The sequence below is a fragment of the Podarcis tiliguerta genome (assembly GCF_965153285.1).
Source record: "Podarcis tiliguerta genome assembly, chromosome: 1".
In the NCBI taxonomy this organism is placed as follows: Eukaryota; Metazoa; Chordata; class Lepidosauria; order Squamata; family Lacertidae; genus Podarcis; species Podarcis tiliguerta.
This window is the reverse complement of record NC_139534.1, coordinates 132,395,956-132,414,553: the sequence shown is the minus strand read 5'-3', so window position 1 is coordinate 132,414,553 and position 18,598 is coordinate 132,395,956. Positions and strand designations below refer to the sequence as shown.

General features: G+C 46.8%; 1 long non-coding RNA gene across 1 annotated transcript in view; it reads right to left on the bottom strand.

The window, feature by feature from the left end:
* Nucleotides 1-8,468, bottom strand: part of LOC310677895 — a 250,818-nt gene extending 242,350 nt beyond the window's left edge. Inside the window, exon 1 of the long non-coding RNA XR_014511497.1 lies at nucleotides 8,413-8,468. This is a non-coding gene — a long non-coding RNA (uncharacterized lncRNA). The remainder of the gene's footprint in view (nucleotides 1-8,412) is intronic.
* Between the last annotated feature and the right edge of the window lie 10,130 nt (nucleotides 8,469-18,598).

The following is an 18,598-nucleotide window of genomic DNA, read 5'->3' as shown; positions in this document are numbered from 1 at the left end:
TCTAGATGGGCCATTGGCCTGATCCAGCAACTACTCATTTGTTTGTTTATATTTGCAAGCCAATACCAGGGCAAAAAAGGCCTGAAATATAAGACCATAATAAAATAAACTGCCATAATTTCAGGCAGTAATTAAGGAGATCTCAAAGTCCAGCCAAGCCATCCATAAAATTAATGAAACCACTTTCAAAAACAGTTTTAAGCCTGCAGTAAAATAGGCACTCATAATCCCAAACCAGCCTGTGTTCTTAATTAAAAGGCACCTGAACTAAAAGCACTTTGAAGCCAATGGGTCTTCAAAACCCATTTTTAAGCCAGAACCAGTGAGGACAACCACATTTTCCATGTCTGTGTGTCTTGTGGGTCTGTATGTGGGGACTTACTGCAGAGAAGGCTCTATTTCTAATGCTGTGCATCTAACTGATTTTACAGGTGAGCTAGTAAGCAGAACATCTGATGCTGATCTTCTGTATGCAAAACAGATTTTAAAAAACAATAACCCACTGCCCATAGGAATATTTGCATGGAATATGCAGAGTTGTCTAGTATTATTAATCACATATCATAGAATCATAGAGTTGGAAGAGACCACAAGGGCCATCGAGTCCAACCCCCTGCCAAGCAGGAAACACCATCAGAGCACTCCTGACATATGGTAGTCAAGCCTCTGCTTAAAGACCTCCAAAGAAGGAGACTCCACCACACTCCTTGGCAGCAAATTCCACTGTTGAACAGCTCTTACTGTCAGGAAGTTCTTCCTAATGTTTAGGTGGAATCTTCTTTCTTGTAGTTTGGATCCATTGCTCCGTGTCCACTTCTCTGGAGCAGCAGAAAACAACCTTTCTCCCTCTCTATGTGACATCCTTTTATATATTTGAACATAGCTATCATATCACCCCTTAACCTCCTCTTCTCCAGGCTAAATATGCCCAGCTCCCTTAGCCGTTCCTCATAAGGCATCGTTTCCAGGCCTTTGACCATTTTGGATGCCCTCCTCTGGACACATTCCAGTTTGTCAGTGTCCTTCTTGAACTGTGGTGCCCAGAACTGGACACAGTACTCCAGGTGAGGTCTGACCAGAGCAGAATACAGTGGCACTATTACTTCCCTTGATCTAGATGCTATTTGTCTCCCATTCTTCCAGTGTAGGAATGCACTGCACACAGGCACTGAAAAGATGTGATATTATGCATGATTGGTCCTTAGCCACCCTGATCTCTAGCCTGAAGCAGGGGTGGGTGGGATATAGGAGCCTCACTGTCAGGTGGGGGGGGTTGCTCGTGAGTAACCAGGCAGGACTCCGACCTGGCTCTTACAGGTTTTATTCCGCAAACTATTTACAGTGCAGATCTACCAAGTTCATGTCCGTCTCAGTCACTTGCAGAATCCGGGAGTGGCCCCTTCCGGCTTCTCCCCCAACATAAGAACTTTGGCACCCCAAACCTCCTCCTCCCCTCCTTGCGTTTCACCCCTCTGCGCAAGGTGGGCGGCGGAAGTCGCGTGCGTCCCTCCTGGCCAGCCTGGCCAGGTGAGGCGCTGGGGCTCTCAGCAGCATCCACAAGCCCTTTCTTCGCTTTGCTGGCCCCTTCCCTCTCTTCTCCACTGGAGGTGTGGCTTTTCCCACCCATAGTAATCAAGCGTCCCTTATTTGGCGGGACAGTCCCTTATCCCAGTGCCATGTCCTGCTGCTGTCCCTTATTGATAATGTCTCTTAAATAAGCTACTGAAGGTAATGGGGCCCTTTCTATGTCCAGCAGTCCTTTGTCAACAACAAATTGTTGCTGGTTTTTTGTGTGTTGAATATATGCTATATGGTAATTTATGGACCTAATAGGTATCTAAAGCCATTTGCACGCAACAAAATATGCATTTTATCAAAGTAATTGTTGATCCCGTATTTTGGCTGCTGGTCCCTTATCTTCAAATCTGTAAGTTGACAGCAATGTTCCCACCGCTGGAAGAGGAACTGCTCCTCAGGAGTTTCGGGGGCTCTCTGTGTCCCAACGCCCCCCCCCCCCCGCCTCCCTCCCCTGTTCCGATGGCAGCCCCCTGACACTCAGGCTACAGGAAAAAGTGAAAGGGTCATTCGGCAATTTGATGGCAGGGGATGGCAGCCAAAACGATCGAGGGGAAGGAGCAACTCCCCTACGATTAAAGGTTACAACATGTAGGGCTTTTAAATTTGGAGAAAAGACAAGTAAGAGGAGGTGCGATAGAGAGATAGAAAGTTATGCATGGTGGGGTAGTGGAGAGAGACAGGGCTTTCTCCCTTTCTCCTAACACTAGAACTCATAGACATCTAATAATAATAATAATAATAGGTGCAAGCTGAGGGTCTCCTTGCAGAAGCATTACCAAAAGTGGATTATTGCTATGCTGACCAACAGATACTGAATGCAAGAAGCCCCGGATTCATTAACTGCAAACTTGAATATCTTTAAAAGAGGGGAAGGAGACCAGCTGGGACGGCTGTGCTCTATCAACACCATCGGAGGCAGAATGCCTCTGAATATCAGTTGCTAGGAATCACAAGTGTGTAGAGGGGCGTTGCACTAAAATGTTGCTGGTGGCTTTGTTAAGTTGTGGGCGAACATATCAGACGACACAGTGATTCTCCAAACAGCTCTTGTTTATTCACAGGTCAGAACAGAACTGAACTGAAGGGTTCAGCCAGCCTGCTTATATAGAGCTCCACTACAACATAACTGTAACAACTTTCTGTAACTATCCAATCACTGAACGTCACTTTCGATCCCTTATTTGCATATGTGGACCTGAACTATCTACAGTATCCCCCTGCTGGCCCAGGGTGAGAACTTCAGTACATAACAGGCTTCCTGTGGGCAACTTTTTGTTCTCCAGCATGGCTCTTCATGACCAAACTGCGGGAGGCAGCGGAAGACAGGAGTGCCTGGCGTGGGAGGGAACAAGCTTGTTTTCTGCTGCTCCATAGGGGAGGAACCGAACCAATGGATTCAAGTTACAAGAAAGGGGATTGCAACTAAACATTAGGAAGAACTTTTTGACAGTAAGAGCTGTTTGACTCTGTTTGAACAACTGTGGAAGGCGGTGGGCTTTCTTTCCTTGGAGGGTGGCTGGACATCTGCCAGGGATTCTTTAGCTCTGATTCCTGAATTGCAGGGGGTTGGGCTAGATGACCCTTGAGACCCTTCCAGCTCTACGATTCTACTATTCTATTCTTAATTTCCAACTGCCATGTAAATCACAGCCCCCTCCACATGGTTTCACAGGACCCAGCGCCCGTCCTCTTGAACTTCCAAGCTTGCAGAAACTGCAAGACCCTACGGGCCGATCAATGCACCCATTAAGCGCTGTAATATTTGGCAATCCAATTGCCCCTCAAATCACTTTTTTGACTTTAATTAACAGAGCCAAATCCTCCCTCTCCCCTTAATCTCATTTCTAAAGAGAAAGGTTATCTATAAAAGAAGCCATTAGCGATAGATTTGACTAAATCCCCAATTATATTACTCATCATCTGGGCAAATTTGAACTTGATGATGTTCCATAAACCCAGGATAATCCCTGTTTTCCTCGTCTGTTTACCTTCGGCTTTGTGGAACTGATTATGATACTTCATTCTTCAGAGCTCAGCGAGTGGAGTCCCAGCGTGAGAGAGGCGCAAGGCAAGGAACGGACTTTTTGCCTCCCTCTGTTCCTGGCTTGGCAGCCTGCGCTCAGACATGCGCTGACTTGTGTCGCAGTGCTCACACTCAGAAGGCAACCCAAGCACCTTCCGCTTCTTCTAAGCAGATCTCTCTCCCACAAACTCACTCAGAGACCTTGGGCACTCTCAGCCTCCCCTTTCCCCGTGTGTAAAATTATTCAAAGCAACATGGGCACCTGGAGTGTGATACATAAATGAAATTTAGTCTCATCCCATAGAGCTTTCAAATCCCCCGTAGCTGAGTAAGATTGTCTTCCATAAACACGGTTTTAACAATGAGTCCGTAAGTGACTGTGGAGGCCAATTCTGGATCCACACGTCCTTCCACAGTGGGGACATAGGTTTCCGGGTAGGAGTTGATCACAGTAAGCGTGCCTTCCTCTTAGCACGTTTCTGTCTTTTGTGCTGAGTTCGAGTGTCTTCAAAGCCCATGACACCTTTGGTCAAGGCTGTTCTCCAACTGGAGCGCTCGCAGGCCAGTGTTTCCCAATTGTGGGTGTTTATACTACATTTTTAAAGATTTGCCTTAAGAGAGTCTTTGAACCTCTTTTGTTGACCACCAGCATCACACTTTCCATTTTTAAGTTTGGAATAGAGTACAGTGGTACCTCGCAAGACGAATGCCTCGGAAGACGAAAAACTCGCAAGACGAAAGAGTTTTTCGTTTTCTGAGTTGCTTCGCAAGACGAATTTCCCTATGGGCTTGCTTCACAAGACGAAACGTCTTGCGCCTTTTTTTTTTAACCGCCAATGCATTCCTATGGGAAACCGTCAATACACAGTGGTGCTTTGCAAGATGAAAAAACTCGCAGAACAAAAAAAACTCGCAGAACGAATTAATTTCGTCTTGCGAGGCACCACTGTAGTTGCTTTGGAAGATGATCATCAGGCATCCGCACAACATGACCAGTCCAATGAAGTTGATGTTGAAGAATCATTGCTTTGACTTAGGTGATCTTTGCTTCTTCCAGTCCACTGGCATTAGTTTGCCTGTCTTCCCAAGTGATGTGAACATTTTTTCGGAGACACCGTTGATGGATTCTTTCAAGGAGTTGGAGATGGCATTTATAAGTGGTCCATGTTTCACAAGCATACAGTAAGGTTAGTAGTACAATATCTTTATAAACAAGCATTTTGGTTTCCCTGTGAATATCCCATTCCTCAAACACTCTTCACTTCAATCAGGAGAAAACTGCACTCACTGAGCTCAGGCGATGCTGGATTTCGGCATCAATGTCTGCCTCCGTCTCTCTCTCCTGCTCCTGCATGAAGCAGCCATGAGAAACTAGCTCCCACCATGAAGGATTAGATTCCAAAAACAAACAGGAAAAAACTGCAAGTACAGCCCTTCCAAGTGCCCCTATTTTCCAGGGACAGTCCCAGATTTGCAGAAGCCGTTCCGGTTTCTGATTTGATCCCGGAATGTCCCGCTTTTCCTTAGGATGTCTCTATTTTCATTGGAGAAATGCTGGAGGGCATGGAGTTATGCAACCCAAGAGCCAAGGAGGTAAGTAACTATACAACCTTTAGAAAACATCTGTTTTTTAATGTTTATTGTTTTGTTGCATTTTCTATGTATGTTGGGAGCCGCCCAGAGTGGCTGGGGCAACCCAGCCAGAGGGGCGGGGTATAAATAATAAAATTTTTATTATTATGAAATAAGACGTCACTCTCTTCATCGAAGAAATGTTGAAGGGTATGTAAGTAAAGAAACCTTTTTTGCCCTTCGACCAATGGGACCTCTGTGTGTTTTGTTCCACTCTTTTAAGCAACGCTCATAGTGCATGAATGAGGTAGAACATTGCAGGTGGGACAGGGCGGCTCCAGTTTCCAAGCTCCCCCAACACACACACTTTTAACTCTGCTATAAACCAGTTTATTTTCCCAAACCCAAGAGCTGATTGATGTTACAGTGGCCTTTTCCACAAAGACAGTCCAAGGCAGCTTTCTGCCTCCTGTCTCTAACCAAGAAGTCTCCTCTGAGTTCTCATGGCCAAGAGTCCTTGATGTGCCTCCCTGGCATTGGCTAATCCGGGTTCCATTTTCACGGACCCGTTTGGGGCCTGGTGGGAGCCTTTACTGGCCTGTCAGTCAACAGAAGGAGCCTTTTAAAGCAAAACCTTTTGAAAGTAGGCACAACGGAATTTGTTCGAGTCGCGAGGCGCTTTTCTTTCAAAGCAGGAAAACGAGAAGTTTTCAAAAGAATTCTCCGTCGCCGACTGCTTTCTTACCACAGCTATTCGGTTTGTTCTGTTATTTTAGTTCCTGTCAGAGACATTCAGATTGATTATTCACACAGATGAAGACAAGGCGGTGGGATATACCCCTGTCGGGCAACTCTTGTGGCAGAGAGAGAAAGGGAAGGGAAGAAGGGCCGCGAGTCTCTTTTTACAACCGTTTATCTTCCTTCCAAACTGAACGCCGGTCCTCCAGGTGCCCGTTCCCTGCACAGCTTCCATGACACATAAACAAGGCAAACAGCCATTGTGGATGAATGTATTTATTTTATTTTATTTTGAAAGGGAATAGCCACTGGGCATTGAGATTGTGAAGCTTATTTTTTCCTCCCTTCAATTGAGGCTCAATCTGCAGACTGCTTGGGCACCAGAGAAGGGAATGGATGCGCACAGAAGCATCCCAGCGTCTCTGGATTCTGCTTTCGACAAGAAAAATTAATCTTACCATGCCTGCAGTGATGCAACGGACGCCTTGTTTCTAAGGGGATGGAAAACAGCCGATCAGATTTGAGCAGGATTCTGGTCAGGGGCTTCCCGCGTTGTGCCTGCTGTGGGAAGGCACTGGGAGGCACAAAGTAAATGGGGAAGGCGGAAGAACTGCTTTTCCTAGTCTCAGGCATAGCTGTCAACTTTTCCCTTTTCTTGCGAGGAATCCTATTCGGAATAAGGGAAATTCCCTTAAAAAAAGAGAAACGTTGATAGCTATGGCCTCAGGATTTGCTATTTGTGTGAACCTTTAAAAACATAGTTTGGGAAGTGTGATCCTTGGCTGCAGCGACGTTACAGGCACTAGCCAATGTATGCCCATGACACCCACAGGCAAAACTGCAGAATCAGGTTTCTTGTCCTCCTGCTAGGAAGGCAGTATTGTACAGTGGTACCTCTGGATACACACACCTCCGGTTGCGTATACTTCAGGATGCGAACACGGCAAACATGTAAGTATTTCCCCGGATTTTCCTGCGTATGCATGCTCAGAAGCACTCTATCGTGCCCTGCGCGCATGCGTAGAAGCAGTCTACCACCACGCGCGCATGCACAGAAGTGGTCCCTCCGTTGCGGAAACCTTGGGATCCAACCGGAGCTCCGGAACGGATCCCATCCACAACCGGAGGTACTGTCAGCATTTCACTCTTCCGTAGTCCAAAAACAGCTGGTGACCCAAGTTTGGGAAACACTACCCTAGAGCACTGGCTTTTGAATCCTGGGTAAAGTAGCTAGGCGAAAAAGAGAACATCTTTAGTAGCTGCTTAGCAGAGGGGGTGTTTCAGCGCATCGTGTTCCCACTCTCTTTGTGCACAAGAGCGCATTCCCCCACGAGAGAAGATGCAGCATATGCGCATTTATTTCAATAAGTTTTTCTCCCCTGCGTTTAGGCCATGTCCTGGAACGTTGTTCTCAGAAGCTGGTGAGAAGTAGTCCCTGTTTTCATTTGACAGTCAGAAAATAAATTAATTGGTAGGTCTTCTCCCTTTAGATGAAACATAATTAACTATTTGGAACAGTCCCACTTGAGGGAGAGGGGAAGGGGAAGAAATACATTTCAATTTAAAAACCATCTCCTTTATTAAGTTAAAATTCAATTCTAGGTTTTCATTACAGGAATCCGCCTGCAAGCAGGCTGCCGGTTATTCACATCTGCTTGGAGATACCCGAGTGAACATGGTACGCCACCGAAGGCATTGTTTACCTCTCAGAGGGGAAAGAAGAAATCTGGAAATGTAATTTCATCATCCAGTTCAGAAGTAGTCAACTTGGTGCCCACAAGACACAGCTGGACTCCAGCTCCCAGTCCAGGAGTTTCTTTAAACTATTTATTCCATAGCATTTTTTAACACTACTGGGTTGTAAAGAGGGGGGACCCCTAAAAACAGTTTACCAAAAGATAAAACTATAAAATTATCAATAAGAAAAATAAACAGCAAATGTTCAAGGCTTTAGAAAATGGAGCAAGCTTGTTTTCTCCTTCTCTGGAAGGTAGGACTCGAACTCAGGACTTCAAATTACAAGAAAGGAGATTCCGACTGAACATCAGGAAGAACTTTCTGACAGTCAGAGCTGCTGGACAGTGGAACAGTCTCCCTCGGGAGGTGGTGGACTCTCCTTCCTTGGAGGTTCTGAAGCAGAGGTCGGATGGACATCTGTCATGGATGCTTTAGCAGAGATTCCTGTATTGCAGGGGGTTGGGCTGGATGACCCTCAGGGGTCCCTTGCAACTCTGTGATTCTATGCAAATAACTATAGACTGAAAAGAGATTTAAACTCGCACCATCTTTCGAAATATCTGGTTAGGCTTGTCTATACAAACATGCTTTTAGCAGGCAGCAGAAAAAGTAGCATGACTGCGTCTGCCTGATGCCAATAGGTGGGGAGTTCCAAACTGTAGACCATGGGTAGGCAAACTAAGGCCCGGCGGCCAGATCCGGCCCAGTTGCCTTCTAAATGCGGCCCGCGGATCCAGAATTGGCCTCCGCAGTCACTTACGGACTCACTGTTAAGACCGTGTTCATGGAAGACAATCTTACTCGGCTATGAGTGATCACCAAATAAAGAAGAGAGCATAGCCCTCTCTTCCCCACCCAGGACTGAATAAAGCAAGATGTGTGCTCTATTTGGAGAACAGCCATTGCCAAAGGTTCATGGACTTTGAAGATGCTTGAACTCAGGACGAAAGGGAGAAACATGCTAAGAGCAGGGGTAGGCAAACTAAGGCCCAGGGATGGCGACGGCCAAATCGCCTTCTAAATCCGGCCCGCGGACAGTCCGGGAATCAGCGTGTTTTTACATGAGTAGAATGTGTCCTTTTATTTCAAATGCATCTCTGGGTTATTTCTGGGGCATAGGAATTTGTTCATATTTTTTTCCAAGATATAGTCCAGCCCCCCACAAGGTCTGAGGGACAGTGGACCGGCCCTCTGCTGAAAATGTTTGCTGACACTTGGTGTAGACGCTGCCACACTAAAAGACTGAGTTCTTACAGATGCGGAATGGGGATTCCTGTAAGCGCTGTGAAGCTGGGCCTGAAACCTGTTGTTGGGATACTGCCAGGACGATGGAGACATCAGGAAGGCCCCCAGTTGATTCCAGACGATCACCGGTCTCCCGTGGAACAGCATCAATCAATTAGCAACACGAGCCGCAGAGACGTTCCAAGACCCGTGCACACCCTTTCAGCAAAGTGTATAAGTCTCCACAACGAAAGATGCAGACAGGAGAGCATATTTACAACTTTATTCAACGTAGTTCAGAACAAAGGAAAAACATGACTGCTTGCTTCTGTGTCCAGGAAAACAGCCAGAATACAAAAGCTATATAGAAAACGGAAGTTCCCAGCGAGAGCTGGAAGTAAACAGGCATGTAATATACCAGTCACGCCTGCCAGTGGCGTAGCGTGGGGGGTGCAGGGGGGGCCGGCCGCACCGGGCACAACATCTGGGGGGGGCGCTCGCACTCGCAGCTCTCTGCCCCTACCTGGCTCACTCACTCTCTCTCACTGCAGTGCTGGCTGTGCGAATCTGATCCGAGCCGCCGGGTCGCCGCCCACTGTGGAGGGGAGGGCGCCAGGCGTGCGGTGCGGTGCGGAGAGAGAGCGAGGGACTATCTGGGGGAGGGACAGTGCAGCGGGGGGGGCGCAAATTACTTGCCTTGCCCCAGGTTAGGGGGCACAAATTACTTGCCTTGCCCCGGGTGCTGACAACCCACGCTACGCCACTGACGCCTGCTCCTTTTATGGTGGAATGGAACTATGTCCTAATCTTGCAGGTAAACTGATCCCTGGTCATTAAGGGCTTCAAATACTAATGATTACGCCTTGAACATTGTCCAGTAGCAAATCTGAAACCAGTGCAGATCTCTGAGTGCATGCATTACTTGCAGAAAAGGCAGCAATTGTGCTTCAGTGCCGGCCCTAACTGCAGTTTCTGCATCAATTTCCGAGTGCATTGCAGTCATGCAGTCTTGAATGATGGGTGTTGAAGCTCAGGAACATCTGGGGGCACCATTTTGGCTATGCCTGGTCTAATTCTATAATGTACTGAAGTTCTCACCCTGGGTCAGCAGGGGGATACTGTAGATAGTTTTCACTCAGGTCCACTTATGCAAATAAGGAATTGAATGTGACGTTCAGTGATTGGATAGTTACAGAAAGTTGTTACTGTTCATAGAGTTGGAAAGAGACCACAAGGGCCACCGAGTCCAACCCCCTGCCAAGCAGGAAACACCATCAGAGCACTCCTGACATATGGTTGTCAAGCCTCTGCTTAAAGACCTCCAAAGAAGGAGACTCCACCACACTCCTTGGCAGCAAATTCCACTGTCGAACAGCTCTTACTGTCAGGAAGTTCTTCCTAATGTTTAGGTGGAATCTTCTTTCTTGTAGTTTGGATCCATTGCTCCGTGTCCGCTTCTCTGGAGCAGCAGAAAACAACCTTTCTCCCTCCTCTACAGAAAGTTGTTTCTGTTGCTTTGTAGTGGGGCTTTATATAAGCAGGCTGGCTGAACGCTTCAGTCCAGTTCTGTTCTTGGCCTGTGAATAAACAAGAGCTGTTTGAAGAATCGCTGTGTTGTCTGATATGTTCACCCACTTTCCTTTCCAGTCGTGTCCCCAGTCCATCTCTTGCGTTCTCCCCCCAGAGAGCTTGACTTGGCGCTATGTCTGGAAACACACATAGCAGATGAAAGCCCTTTTATCATCTCAGGCCTTTTAGATGTATTGACCTCTTCCTTCTCGCACTTCAGGCTTGCTGTGTTTTCAATTTGCTTTTTCTGATGTCTTTTCTTTATATTAAGTCTCTTACTCTGAGGGATATTAACTTCTCTTGTGAGGCACTCTAGGAATCCTTGGGGACTGCAGAGCAGAGGATAAACACTCAAAGCAAACAGAGAAACCTGCCCTTGCTCTGAATGAGCTAGCTTTGCCCTCACTCGTGCCAACATAGAGCCAAATCCAACTAGCTTATGCAACATTGTTATGATACTGTTGCATTCGGTTCTGGGCAGCACAATTTAAGAAGGATGTTGACAAGCTGGAACGTGTGCAAAGGAGGGTAACGAAGATGATTAAGGGTTTGGAAACCAAGCCTGATGAGGAACAGTTGAAGGAACTGGGTAAATGACAAATAAGAAGTTTCTGACTAAACATTAGGAAGAACTTTCTCAATTTTTTTGACGATGATTTTTATTATTTTTCAGTTACAATAATCCAACGGTAGCCTCATTATAACAATGCCAAATTATAACACAGTTACTAATCCCAATCATTCAGATGCCAAATTACCGTATTTTTTGCTCCATAGCACTCACTTTTTTCCTCCTAGAAAGTAAGGGGAAATGTTTAGAATATTTTTTTCTTGTTTTCCTCCTCTAAAAACTATGTGCGTGTTATGGTCGGGTGCGTGTTATAGAGCGAAAAATACGGTATATAATTTAGGCGGCCTCCCATATGCTGGAATTGATCGCTTGATGATTTTCTTCATTACTGCATCCCAAAATCTTATTCATCTCAATTACGTTTCATTCAAAATAACAATCGCTTATACGACAACTGCAATATTAATGACTTCCATCCGTCGTGACACAACAAATGATTTACAAAGCATTCAAACTATACCCTTATTCCTCCTGTGTGACAATTATTCTGTCCCTGGTGTTCCTTCCTGTCCGTGTAAAATGTTATGCCTATCTTTCTGCAGCCGTTGCTGCTCCCCATCATGTCTTGTTATTAGTGGGCAGAACTACCTTACTTTTCTGTGTATAAGACAAGGGGGTTTTTTATTAAAAAAAGAATGTTAAGAAACGGGACTCGTCTTATAGACGGGTATTGAATTGAGGGACCAGGTGAGTGGTTGCATCAGCGAGCTGCACCTTGTAAGCGGCAATTTGGTGGGTGATGGTTGGATGTGTCCAGGGCTGCCTTGGATTGGCTGTTCTGGCGTTAATAGGGCGGGCGATTGCTTGCTGCGTCCAGGGCTGCCTTGGATTCGCTGCTCCTGCGTTAATAGGGCGGGCGATTGGTTGCTGTGTCCAGGGCTGCCTTGGATTGGCTGCTCTGGCGTTAATAGGGCAGGCGATTGGTTGCTGCATCCAGGGCTGCCTTGGATTGGCTGCTCCTGCGTTAATAGGGCGGGTGATTGGTTGCTGCGTCCAGGGCTGCCTTGGATTGGCTGCTCCTGCGTTAATAGGGCGGGCAAAGATTGCTGCGTCCAGGGCTGCCTTGGATTGGCTGATCCGGCATTAATAGGGCGGGCGATTGGTTGCTGCGTCCAGGGCTGCCTTGGATTGGCTGATCCGGCATTAATAGGGCAGGCGATTGGTTGCTGCGTCCAGGGCTGCCTTGGATTGGCTGCTCCGGCATTAATAGGGCGGGTGATTGGTTGCTGTGTCCAGGGCTGCCTTGGATTGGCTGCTCCGGCGTTAATAGGGCGGGTGATTGGTTGCTGCGTCCAGGGCTGCCTTGGATTGGCTGCTCCTGCGTTAACTGGGAGGGCGATTGGTTGCTGCGTCCAGGGCTGCCTTGGATTGGCTGCTCCGGCATTAATAGGGCGGGTGATTGGTTGCTGCGTCCAGGGCTGCCTTGGATGGCTGCTCCTGCATTAATAGGGCGGGCGATTGGTTGCTGCGTCCAGGGCTGCCTTTGATTGGCTGCTCCTGCGTTAATAGGGCGGGCGATTGGTTGCTGCATCCAGGGTTGCCTTGGATTGGCTGCTCCTGCGTTAATAGGGCGGGCGATTGATTGCTGCGTCCAGGGCTGCCTTGGATTGGCTGCCACTGTGGCAATTGGGCGTTTGGTTTCTGGCTCGTGTTTGCAAACGGCAGACGCTTGTCGGCTTCTGCGCGACATGAGCACTTCTGAGCTACTGTCATTAGAGTTAGTGATTTTCAGGAATAACACCCCCCCCAAAAAAAAAAAAAACACCCAAAAAAACTCAACAACCCTGGACCATCCTTCCCCCAAAAAACCTTAAAAACTCTGGTAATATAATCATCTCCCCCAATTTTCTTAAATTTTAGTCTCCAAAAATACATGGGGGCATGTTATAAACGGGAAAATACGGTAATATCCCATTATTGTTTCAGAAGTTCTCTATTGCTCCTCCGGCGGAGCAACGGGATTAGGAAGAACTTTCTGACAGTAAGAACTCCTTGAGTGTGGAACAGACACCCTTGGAAGGTAGTGGGCCCTCCTTCCTTGGAGGTTTTTAAGCAGAGGTTGGACGTCCATGCTTTAGCCGAGATTCCTGCATTAATAATAATAATAATAATAATAATAGTAATAAATTTTATTTATATCCCGCCCTTCCCGGTTTAAAAACCGGGCTCCGGGCAGCTAAGAGCAATTATAAAACACTGATTATAAAGTGACTTAAAGACAGCATAAAACAGCATAAAATGCAGCATCAATATCAATACAAGTCAAAAATTCAGGGGTCATTTGGTTGGGGGTGGGTCAGTCCGTAGACATCAAATGATCACCAGGGCTAACTGGCCAAGTTGGTCCTACTAGGGCCAGCAAGGAGACCAGGGAAAAATTTAAATGTGGGGTCCCAGCAGTGGCGTAGCGTGGGGGGTGCAGGGGGGCCGGACGCACCGGGTGCAACATTGGGGGGGCGCTTACACCCGCAGCTTTCTGCCCCTACTAAAATCCACGGGTTAGGGGGCGCAAATTACTTGCCTTGCCCCGGGTGCTGACAACCCACGCTACGCCACTGGGTCCCAGAAAGGGTTTCTTCATAGAAGAGGAGAGGGGAAAAGGGAATAGAGGATCAGGCTGAATTCAAATTGAAGACCAGGTGGAATAGCTCTGTCTTACAGGCCCTGAGGAAGGAGGTTAAATCCTGCAGGGCCCTGGTCTCATGGGACAGAGCATTCCACCAGGTTGGAGCCATCACTGAAAAAGCCCTGGCCCTGGTGGAGGATAGTCTGGCTTCCTTAGGGCCCAGGACCCTTAAGCTATTATTATTCATGGACCTTGGGGTCCTCTGTGGGACAGACCAGGAGAGGCGGGTTAGACTAGATGACCCTTCCAACTCTACAACTTTGTGATTTTATGACAGTTTAGGTCTCTTCCAGCTCTTCAATTGTGCTACCTGACTAGCATCTTCAGTGGTAGGATTTTTGGTGGGCTGTTTTGGACCACGAGAAAACACTGCTTTCAGCCTGATGATGGGAATGGGTGGACATTTGACGCAGCACTGGAAGTACTGGTATTTGGTGCAGTTCGGAGGATTTCTGCTAAATTGAAAAGTTGACTGAAATATACTCAGAGTTGCAAAGTGATTTCATGCTCTTTATTCAGCTCATAGTGGTGAGGAGGAATGAATGAAAGTCCCCTCAAAGTATCTGCTTTATATACATTATTTACACAATGGGCTGCACATGATTGGCTGATTCTGGAATTCTACTGTAAGCCAATCAGGTTGTGGATTCACTTCTATCTGGAGCATGATTGGGTGGTTCCTGCCAACCAATCATACTGCTGCATTGTTCTCGGACCAATCAGACTGCTGCATTCTGAATCCTATTGTTCTAGGACCAATCAGACTGCTGCAATTTGGATCCTATTCAACTCAGTACATAACATTGACAGTCTGCATCAATATATATGGACTGGGGAATAAACATTGGGGGGGATTTTCAGGTAGCGAAACTGCCCAACATGCACATTCCAAAGCACTGCACGAAATCCTTCTACGAATTTTGCAATGCTATTTTCTCAGCAAAGAGGTGCACCTTAGGGGAAAGTGTAATAAAAAGAAATTGTTATTTAGGGGAACTGAATATAATTCTAAATTATATTCTGGAAATGTGGGAGATTTCAAGGGGTCCAAAAAAATGGGTGTACCATGGTATATTAGAAGCAAAATAACTTGTTTTGATTAATTGGTAGAGCCACAAAAAGATTCCACTGAGCACATGGATTGATAATATGGACAGATTAGCTACATACGAATGAATTGCATGTCAACGCAAATTAAGAATGGATAAATATGAAGAAATCTGGAATGAATATTTAAGTGATAAGGTGGATAATGGTGGGAAGTAGGGGGAGGAGAGAGAGGTGGGAAAATAATGTTAAAAAAGGTGTAGTCTTAGATTGTTGTTTAGTCGTGTCCGCCTCTTCATGACCCCCTGGACCAGAGCACGCCAGGCACTCCTGTCTTCCACTGCCTCCCGCAGTTTGGTCAAACTCATGCTGGTAGCTTCGAGAATACTGTCCCACCATCTCGTCCTCTGCCTTCCCCTTCTCCTTGTGCCCTCCATCTTTCCCAACATCAGGGTCTTTTCCAGGGAGTCTTCTCTTCTCATGAGGTGGCCAAAGTCTTGGAGCCTCAGCTTCAGGATCTGTCCTTCCAATGAGCACTCAGGGCTGATTTCCTTCAGAATGGAAAGTCGTAGGTATTTCAGTGTATTCAAATCTGAATTGTCGAACTGTGTTATTATGGTTTTTGTTGTATGTGCCTTTTGCAGTTGATGTTTGTATAAAAAAAATGATTTTTAAAAAAATGTTAGGGGAAAGTGTGCATAAAAATGCAAAATAAATACAAATATGAGTGAAAGTAACACACACAAAAATGCATTGCACTGGGGAAAACTCTTGCAAAAATGTGTTTATTAGGGGAAACATGCACTTTTTTGTAGGGGAAAGGGGACAAACAAATGGAGATAGTAGAAATGTGTCTGGACATTGGTCCCTCCTCCAGCTCAGCATTGTCTACACGAGGGTTTCTCAGCCTTGGGCCTCCAACTGTTTTGGGACTACAACTCCCATCATCTCTGACCACTGGCCTTGCTAGCTAGGGGTGATGGGAGTCGTAGTCCAAAAACAGCCAGAGAACCAAGTTCAGGAAACCCTGGTCTAAACAGACTGGGCGTCAGTAAAATGAGAAACTGAGCTTGAAAGATTCGTCATCTGTCCTGGAGAAACTGCTCCAGAGAAGCGGACACGGAGCAATGGATCCAAACTACAAGAAAGAAGATTCCACCTAAACATTAGGAAGAACTTCCTGACAGTAAGAGCTGTTCGACAGTGGAATTTGCTGCCAAGGAGTGTGGTGGAGTCTCCTTCTTTGGAGGTCTTTAAGCAGAGGCTTGACAACCATATGTCAGGAATGCTCTGATGGTGTTTCCTGCTTGGCAGGGGGTTGGACTCGATGGCCCTTGTGGTCTCTTCCAACTCTCTGATTCTATGATTCTATGAAACCCAGGAGACCAGACCAGGGTGTATGTCATTTCCAATCTTGATTTCCAAGACTTTCCAAAGGGTTTTGCCTTCCTAACCAAGAAAATGTGGGCGTGTTGTTGTCCTGTCCCTCCAGATTTAATTCTGGGGGAAATTAAAACTTGAATTCCTTTGTGTTCCCGGAGATAAGAGTGGAGGCTGTGAGAGTCGTGTACAGTTTAGCCCTCAGTTACAGCACTGGGAAGACAGGGATATTGCGGTGCAGCGGACTGGAGAGAACCAGAATTAGTTCACTCAATTAAGTCATGATTAATTTATGTTGGATCTTGTTCTCCCGAGTCTATAAAAACAAAGACTTTAGTTAACTGGCAGCATTTAGTTTAATAAAAAGTAAAGTCTTTAAAGATGACTTCGGGAAAGAACAGGGGCGGGTGGGGAGCAAATTGTCCGAGTGTTGGCAGAATCAATAGACGGCAGGGTCCCTCTTTAATTTGTGTCAGCACAAGCTAAGACAATTCAGCCTAATTCAAAAAGGGGGTGGGGCTGTAGAGGAGTTGTAGAGTCGGAAGGGGTCCCGAGAATAATCTAGTCCAACCCCCTGCAATGAAAGAATCACAGCTTAAGAATCCCTGGCCGGTGGCCATTCAACCTCTGCAGATTGAGAGAATTGGGCAAATTTTGCCTGGAAAAGAGAAGACTGAGAGGTGATAAACGAGCCATCTTCAAATATCCAAAGTGCTGTCACGTGGATGATGGCTAAACCCTCACCCAGAAACCTCTGTCCCCACTGGAGAAGAATGAATGGAGCCAGAATTGCCCTCCACAGTCACTTACAGACTCACTGTTATTTTTTTCACTCGCTGGATCATCACCTTGTCCTGGTGAGTAGGTTTGCAAGCTCCCATGACCCTTGTGAGTGAAGCTGTTGGGATTCTCATACTCCCAGCAGGGTCACCCAAAGCGGTAAGGTCAAAGGGTAGGAGCTAGACCAGGGGTCAGCAAACTTTTCCAGCAGGGGGCTGGTCTACTGTCCCTTAGAACTTTTGGGAGGGGGTTCAGACGATATTTTGGGCAGGAAACTGAACGAATTCCTATGCCCCACGAATAACCCAGAGATGCGTTTACATTCTACTCATGTAAAAACACCAGGCAAGCCCCACAAATAACCCAGAGATGCATTTTAAATAAAAGGACACATTCTACTCACGTAAAAACAAGCTGATTCCTGGACCGTCCATGGGCCAGATTTAGAAGGTGATTGGGCCGGATCCGGCCCCCGGGCCTTAGTTTGCCTACCCATGAGCTAGACCAGGGGTCTGCAACCCGCGGCTCCAGAGCCGCATGCGGCTCTTTTACATCTTTGCCGCGGCTCCGGGGCGGATACTAGTGAGGGGAGGAGGCGCCTTGTGCGCCCCGACACTCCTCACTGTGGCAGGCGCTGTACTGGCTGTGACGTCGCATGGGGGCGGTGCGTGCGTTAGTCACGCACTGTCCCGACGTCACCTTCCTGCCCGCTGTCAGATTGCGGCTCCGGAGCTATATTTGTTTTAAATGTCGCAATGGTTTTGCGGCTCCCAGTTGTTGTTTTTTCTTCAGAAACGGGTCCAAGTGGCTCTTTTTGTCTTAAAGGTTGCAGACCCCTGAGCTAGACAAAGAATGATCCAAGAAGTCCTCAAAGGCAGAACAGGCAGATGATAACAAGCAGTGTGTTACAATGGCTGTGAAGGCTGATGAAGGCTTCAGCAGATAAGAATCTACCCATGCCATCGGAACAGAGCCTTACTGTGAAGATTGTGCGTTGGTCAGCGTGCACTGATCTACACACATAAAACACATTCACGCACAGGCGTCTTCCAAAAACCCATTCCAATGGACCCATTGTTAAAACCATGTTTATGGAAGACAATCTTAGAATCATAGAATCATAGAGTTGGAAGAGACCACAAGGGCCATCGAGCCCAACCCCCTGCCAAGAAGGAAACACCATCAGAGCACTCCTGACATATGGTTGTCAAGCCTCTGCTTAAAGACCTCCAAAGAAGGAGACTCCACCACACTCCTTGGCAGCAAATTCCACTGTCAAACAGCTCTTACTGTCAGGAAGTTCTTCCTAATGTTTAGGTGGAATCTTCTTTCTTGTAGTTTGGATCCATTGCTCCGTGTCCGCTTCTCTGGAGCAGCAGAAAACAACCTTTCTCCCTCCTCTATGTGACATCCTTTTATATATTTGAACATGGCTATCATATCACCCCTTAACCTCCTCTTCTCCAGGCTAAACATGCCCAGCTCCCTTAGCCGTTCCTCATAAGGCATCGTTTCCAGGCCTTTGACCATTTTGGTTGCCCTCCTCTGGACACGTTCCAGCTTGTCAGTGTCCTTCTTGAACTGTGGTGCCCAGAACTGGACACAGTACTCCAGGTGAGGTCTGACCAGAGCAGAATACAGTGGCACTATTACTTCCCTTGATCTAGATGCTATACTCCTATTGATGCAGCCC